Source organism: Podarcis erhardii (genome assembly GCF_964252035.2).
Source record: "Podarcis erhardii genome assembly, chromosome: 5".
Lineage (NCBI taxonomy): Eukaryota > Metazoa > Chordata > Lepidosauria > Squamata > Lacertidae > Podarcis > Podarcis erhardii.
Window position 1 is genome coordinate 65,501,046 of NC_138509.1, and position 8,056 is coordinate 65,509,101.

An 8,056-nucleotide genomic window follows, 5' to 3' on the forward strand; every position below is an offset into this window, starting at 1 on the left:
CTGAGGACCTATGGCACCCACACAACTGTGCTACTAACCACAACAGCCTTCCGTGGCAAAGGTGCAATTGGCTAAAGTGGCAAGTGTTCACTCTGTATACAAGAAGCATCAGTGCCTGCAGTGGTTCTCTGTAGTTCTCAAGGTGCCATGGGGCAATGCCTTGCCAGCATTTGAATAATTTGCATATCAAGAAGTGCCACTCTTCCTTGTGTGAGGCAGAGGCTTGATGCCTGTACTCTCAGCTTGATGTTGGGATGTCTTCTGTCCTTTTTCAGTTTGCTTTGACCTGAGAGAGAAATAGAAATAAAGAGAAATATTAGAACCTGGGATCATTTAATGAAGCTGAATAATGGGAAATTCAGGACAGACAAGAGGAAGGATTTTTGCGCACAGTGTATTTTCTTAAAAAAACAACAGTGGAATTATCTACTGCAAGATGTAATCGTGGCAACCCACTTTGATGGCTTTAGACAAATTCATAGAGGAAAAGGCTATCAGTGATAGGTAGAACGAACCAACTCCTGCACACCCTAGTGGCACAGCCAGTCTTACTAGCTTAAGCCTACCCCATTTCAGACAAGCTTGCAAATAAATGAATGGAAAATTTGTAGAAACCTCTGTAAACTTGTTGTTCCATTAGTCAGGGAGAAGTTTGCACAAGCAGAGCTGGGCAGGTCAAATTACTGAAGCTTGAATAACTAAAATTTTTGCAGGGCACCAGCAGCCACTGGTTTTTTTAAAAAACAAGAAATATGTCTATTCAAAAAACAAGTTCCCATTCTTTGGAGCAGGGATGAGAAGCTCACAGGCTGCACCCTTGCTCCTCAGATATTTCTATATCTCACCCCCACATTGGCCTTTTAATAAAAACAAACATTGAAATCTTTTTCTTGCCCATTTCTCATCCACACAGTCCTTGCTAGCTGATTTCGTCTCTGAATCAGGCACATCTTCCATTTAAAAAGGTTCTATCCTTTCTGTCTCTTGGGTGCCACCATTGATGTCACCTTCCACCATGAACACCAAATATCTCCCCCACTAGTCTTTCTCAAGGGAAGGGCTAGCAACAGAGAATGGGCTGGGTGGGTACCACTGTTGGAAGCTGTTCCAAGCCCCTGACAGCAGTGGTGGCCAGCAACTTTCCCACAATGAGAAGAGCTGTGTCTATTACATGGTGATGGACCATGGGGAAGTACAGTGGTACCTCGGGTTACATACGCTTCAGGTTACATATGCTTCAGGTTACAGACTCCACTAACCCAGAAATAGTACCTCGGGTTAAGAACTTTGCTTCAGGATGAGAACAGAAACTGTGCTCCGGTGGTGTGGCGGCAGCAGGAGGCCCCATTAGCTAAAGTGGTGCTTCAGGTTAAGAACAGTTTCAGGTTAAGAACGGACCTCCGGAACGAATTAAGTACTTAACCCGAGGTACCACTGTATAGGGAGGCTAGAGAAAGGGAGACAGGCTGGCCAGCCCCCCAAAAAAGGTTCCCCACACTTGTAACAATGACTCTCAAATCCATTATTACATCCCTTGCAACTTATTTCATACTAGACCAAAGCAAAGGCTAAAATAAGGCTATTTTTACACAAGCTTGTAAAGAGTAGGATGGGACCAGTTGAAAGCATCAGTGAGAAAATTAAGCAAATGCATAAATAAGAAGCTAGCACTGTAAAGGGAAGGGGTTTAGGAAGACTACAAGAAATGAAGGAACAAATTTAAGTTTTAAAGATGTAAGAGATAGAAACACCCCCTATATCATATACATACATTATATTATGGTTAACTGTAAATATAGCTTGTCCTCTAAGCCTTTACTGTGCAAGTTAGCAACAGGGCCCATGTAAGAAGTTATTTTGAATTGTATTGTGTAGATACCAACAAGCCCTACCTACTTTTATTCGGTGCCTCAAAAAGTATATGTATTTTATAGCAGCACATAATTATTTTCTTTTTAACCCTTTAAATATTGGGATCATATTTAGTTATATTGTTGATAAAATAACTATTATTGCAAACTAACTGATTTTAATTGTACTTACTGGTGATAAAACAGGTTTATTGTTTTAGCTAGCTCTTATAAGAAAAACGTCATTCTGCAAATATACTGCACTAAGCACAGATATATGTTGAAACGCATACATGCTCTGCAACTTCTCTTTCATCAATTTTGAAGTTCAAACGCCTTGTTACTTCCTAAAGAATAAGCTTACAGAATATGAAGCAAAGAAAACAAGGCAGAAAGACTCAAGTGATCAAAACAAAGCTAGCAAATAATGTATAAACAACTCTTGTTCAAAAGGAATAGACCAAACAGAAAGGGAGGAGCAGCAGCATTATATGTAAAGGATGTGTATATTGTGAAGAGATCCAAGACCTGGAGCATGGAAGGCAAATTGATAGTAAATGGGTAAAACTTTTAGGAGAGGAAAACAGCGGTGACCTTACTGTGGGTGTCTGCTATAGATAGACCTCCAAGCTAGACTGAAGACTTCAATGATGTTGCTGTTGTTTAGCAGTTTAGTCATGTCTGACTCTTCGTGACCCCATGGACCAGAGCACATCAGGCACTCCTGTCTTCCACTGCCTCCCACAGTTTGGTCAAACTCATTCTGGTAGCTTTGAGAACACTGTCCAACCATCTTGTCCTCTTTCAAACATTCAAAAAGGAGAAATATTGTAGTCATGGGAGATTTCAACTACCCTGATATCTGCTGGAACTCAAACTCTGCTAATAATGTAAGGGCCAACAGATTCTATTATTATTATTATTATTATTATTATTATTATTATTATTATTATTGTATATCGCCCTTCAGCTGCAGATCTCTGACAATTTCATTTCCCAGAAGGTGGAAGAAACAAGGGGATCATATATCTTGAACCTGGTCCTCACCAAAAGGGAGGAACTGATGAAGTGGAAGTACTGGGAACCTTGGGAGGAAGTGGTTGTGTCCTCTTGTGTTTCATGATACACAAGCAAAGGAAAACTGAGTGTAGTCAGACATGCACTCTGGACTTCAAGAAGGTTGATTTCAAAAAGCTTAAGGAACTACTGGGTGAGATCCCATGGTCAGAAATAATAAAAGAGAAGGAAGTCCAAGATGCTTGGGAGTTTCTTAAAGATGAAATATTGAAGGCACAAATGTAGACAATTTCAACAATAAATAAAAGTGGGGTGCATCTAAAGAGCTGAGATTTAAGAATGGCATGTATAAGAAATGCAAGAAAGAGGAAATCACTGAGGAAGAGTATAAACGAGTAGCCAACAGTTGAAGGGCGAAGATCAAGCAAGCCAAAGCTCACAATGAGCTTAGGCTTGCAAGAGGTTGTTCAACTATGTTAGGAGCAAGAGGAGGAACAAGCAAGTATGCAGAAGGTTCTCTGCGTGGAGAAAACTGAGAAAATTACTTTGTGATAACAGAATAAATGATGCAAAGAGGAAGCTGCAGCTAAGACAGGAAAAGAGGTGGTAAAGGAACACCTAGCTACTTTAAATGAATTCACATCTCTAGGGCCTGTTGAATTGCACCCAGGGGTATTAAAGGAGCTTGTGGGTGCAACTTCAGAGCCTCTGTCTATAATTTTGAGATTTTTTGGCGAACAGGTGAGGTCCCTGCGACGCTCATCCAACAAAGTGTGGTATGTTGCTCATGTGAATGGGGGACGTTGCAAACCAAATCTTTTAAAAATGTGATGATGTATCGCCCTCTTGTGGGAAGGATTCCTGATTGCATGATACCAGAGGAATAAAACAGTATTTCACATTTACTCAGTCCCACTCTACTCAATGAAGTTTACTCCCAAGTCCTACATACTATACAGGTGTGCAGCTAAATTTGAGTTCTGGCACCAGTGTAAATTATATTAGTTGGCATCTGTCTGTCTCAGGAGATAATGGAGGAGTGCGCCTTTGTGGGGGTGAAGTTGGAGAGCTACAGCGCTGGCTGTGGCTGTAGAGCTCAATATGGGACAGATGTGTTTTCTTTCAACTGGGGCAGAAGAAAGGGTCCGATTGTGCTGCTGCTGCTACTGTTTCAACTCTTATCCACTGTTCATATTCAGAGCTTGCACCATGCTGTGGGAGAACAAATCCAAAGTGGAAACTTCTAATTTTAAATCAAATTGTTGCATGCTAGCCATATATATTCAAATATTTGCTTCATCACTTTACTTGGGCTCCCAAACTTGAAGCAGTAAATACAATGCAAGTTGTTTTTTTTTCTTATTGTTTTATCTCAAAACACTTGCCTTTTGCCTTCATTTTGTCCTTACATTCTTATCTGCACGCAGCACACTGGCTCCAAGTTCAAATATATTAAATTGGCACAAAATTGTGCGAGTTGTTTTAGAATGTATGGGAAGGAGAGTCCTGTTATGAGAATAATACTAAGAACAGATAGCATAAGCTTATGTGACCTTGAATGCAGTTAGTACTGCTAAACAAATATATACACACACACACACACACACACACACACACATATATATATATATATTTTACCAGATTGGAGAGGAAGGCAGATCCTCCAGCTGAATCTGAATTATTTGTATCCATTGTTCAAAGTACAAGCTACCAATGAGTTCAGCTACTACCGCATCATTGTACATAGGATACTATTCAGCATACAAATATCAAAATTTCCAGAGAGAGAACTTACCTTTCTGTTGGAATGTGAAATGCACCAATACCTCAGTAGGTTCTATCCTGGTTCATTTCCTTCCTTGCTCCATTGCATTAGGGCACAGTTAAGGAGACAATGAGAAAACTGGTCAATGTGTGAAAAATGAGCTCCTTGAAGCAGAAATACTGGGCAGAGCAGCAAACCTCAGCAATCCAGATTCACTTCATCTCTTTTCACTATAGCTGGATGGCATTGTGCCAAATGTACCCTTATGAATAGCTGTGTGGCACGTATATTTCCTAAACTTTCTGCTTGCACAAACAGGAAATTACCACGCCAGTGGCAGTGACAAGAGTTGGGGCCTCATATGAACATAAACTCCCTAGGTGTCATGCATAAGCATTTCAACAGCATAATTATTTCACCAGGAGCTTAGTCATACATTTATTTTGATCCCTCAGATTTCTACAACACCAGAAAAGTCCAGAAGCAAATTTACTGTTGCACGATAGGGTGCTTTTGCACAGTAATTGGGTTTTTTTTTTTTTAAAGAACAAGGTTCACACACCACTGAGCGCAACCTCTGTTGCTTCTTAGCTGGCATAATATAATCAGCTAATTAGAGGGCAGAGACAAACAGAAAAGGGAATGCCTGTTTTTATGAATGGGAAAGACTGAAGTTGCTTCTCATACACAAATATTTGTTGGTGTGGACAACTCCTGTCTCATTTTACTGGGGTGAAAACAGGTTTAATAGCCAAATGTTCAAATGTGGACAAGTCCATACTCTCAGTTGAGTATAGGATTGTGGCCATAAGCAATTATTTATCCAACGACAGGAAAAAAAGATTCCACTTCTAAATTGCTTCCCCCTGTGACTATTGTTCAAGCTCTAAAGAAAAGCCTGGAGCGAGTTTTTCCATTACTTAAAGGCTGGTAAATTTTTAAAAGGTTACCTCATCTGTAGCTAGATTAAACTAAACAAACTTTTAATCAACTAAAGAGAAACATGTTTAAGCAAGGAGTCTCTCTAAACATTCTCTTTTCGCTCATTTGGTATAAGGGTCATGGAAAGAAAATTCAATACTACAAAATGTAGGTAGGATTACCAGCATTTAACTGTGAGGTTTAAGATTCTGCTCCAATAATCCAGGTTTAAAAACATAATGCAGACTTTCACCCCTTTTGTTGATTCAATATATGGTTGGTAATTGCAGAGCTATTACTGTGGTTTATTTTAGATATCAACATTTCTGCAATGCTCAGCGTTCTCTGCTGTTTGATATAACAATCTATGAAGTAATAAACATGTGTATGTGATAATGTAATTGCTGAACTAAAGTTCACAAATCAATTTTGATTTTTTTTGCAAAAACCCTTTGTTTCTTATATATCATATATTTAATTTATTCGGGCTGCAGTTTAGTGTATCTTATTTGGGATTAAGCCCCACGACATATACTGGGGCATACTTTTCAGGAAGCAGATACAGGATTGCCCTATAATTATTTTCTATAGTTTTTAATTTAGTCATGAGATTCTGTACAATCGGAGTTCACTGAAATTCACAGCTTTGCCAATTCCCCCCCAACTTTTGATAATTAAAAAATATTAAATTAGAAACTAAACACTTTTCAGATGAGATACTAAAAATTATAAATCCTCATAAATTTTGGTCAGCGTGCTTGAACAAGAACAGATCTTTGAGGCAGGAAGATATAAAGGAACACTGATCAATGAACCACCTGCAGGATCTGAAATATTGGTCATATCAGCTACAGTTTAAACGCTCTGAAAAACTTGTTTTTCATTTGTGTTCCTTTAAGTCTCAAGCATCACAAAACATGCACCCTTTAATGGGCTGCCTGCTTAGGCAGATCCCCAGGTCTAGGGAAGGTAATTGAGAAAGGCTCCCATTAATTTCCATTTTAAGTTTGTCCTCGATACCTCCAGTGTGAAAGCTACCACCTTTATTTACTGTTAAAACGAGAGAGTGAGAGGGCTTGACTGCAGTAAAGGCAGGATGGGGAATCTGATTTGGCCAGTGGACCAGATCCTTATCCAAATTTGATGTCTATATCCTGATGTCACAATTCTATTTTCTGCTGCTGTTGATTGCATCTTTGTTTCCTGCCTTTCAGTATTTTAAGCCCATGGGTGAAGCTGGAGCTTCTGACAGGGACTCATGGCAGCTTACAGATAAAAATAATACATTCTGCTTGTCAGACCCCTTACTGTGTAGCCAGATTTGGGCCTTCTACCACCACTTGCAAAAAAAGCATACAAATACAACATAATATACTGCAGCAGAGGGCCCAATCAACTTACGGTATAGTTGGCCCCCAAATTCCTGTTGGCATCCTTGCAAGTACTGATCACACCATTCTGAACATAAATGGACCTTGGAATCTAGCAAGCTGGCATTTCACCGAATGCAAACATTTTAAATAGAACTGTCTCTCTCAACTTCTCTTGTGAACCCAAGAGTCTGTTGGATCAGTCCAAAGGCCCATCTAGTCCAGTTCTAACTGCGGCAAACCATTAAGCGCACTTTCCCCTCCTGTGATTTCCAGCAACTGGTATTCAGAAGCATTACTGCATGACTGGGGAGGCAAAGCATAGCCATTGTCACTAGTAACCACTGATGGCCTGACACTCCATGAATTTGTCCCAATTCTCTTTTAAAGCCTTTCAAGTTGGTGATCATTACTGCTTCTTGCGAGAGTGTGCTCCACAGTTCAACCATGAGCTGCATGAAGTACTTTCTTTTATCTGTTCTGAATCTTCCAACATTCAGCTTCACTGGATGTCATAAGAGGAAGAAACTTTCTCTATCCACTTTCTCCATGCCATGCATAACCCTATAAACTTTTCTAAACTAAACAGTCTCAATTGCTGCAACCTTTTCTAATGGGGAGCTGCTTTATCCCCTTGTTGATTTTGATGAACCTTTAGCAACTCTATTCCTTTTGAGGTGCACTGACCATTTACTGCCAGTTTAAATCCCCATGAACACATATTTCCCCCCCCCAACATGCATCACTTTACCCTTGTTTACATTTAATTCCATTTGCCATTTTAACACCCATTCACTCAGTTTAAGCAAGTCCTTTTGGAGCTCTTCACAATCTTTTTAACAACCCTGAACAGTTTAGTATCACCAGCAAATCTGGAACTGCTCACCCCTAACTCTAGATCCTTTATGAACTAGTTAAGAAGCACAGGTCCCAATACCAGTCCTTGAGAGGGACTCCACTTTTTACATCACTCTATTCAGACAAATGCTTTTAAGTACTGAACACAAGTTATTTCACACTCTCACAGAGCTATTTAGAGAAGCTTTATCTTAAGCAGCAAAACAATTTTACATGTTTCATACAAGCATTTGTTCATTCTTAACTTATCCAATGAATTAAGCAGACACACCCAT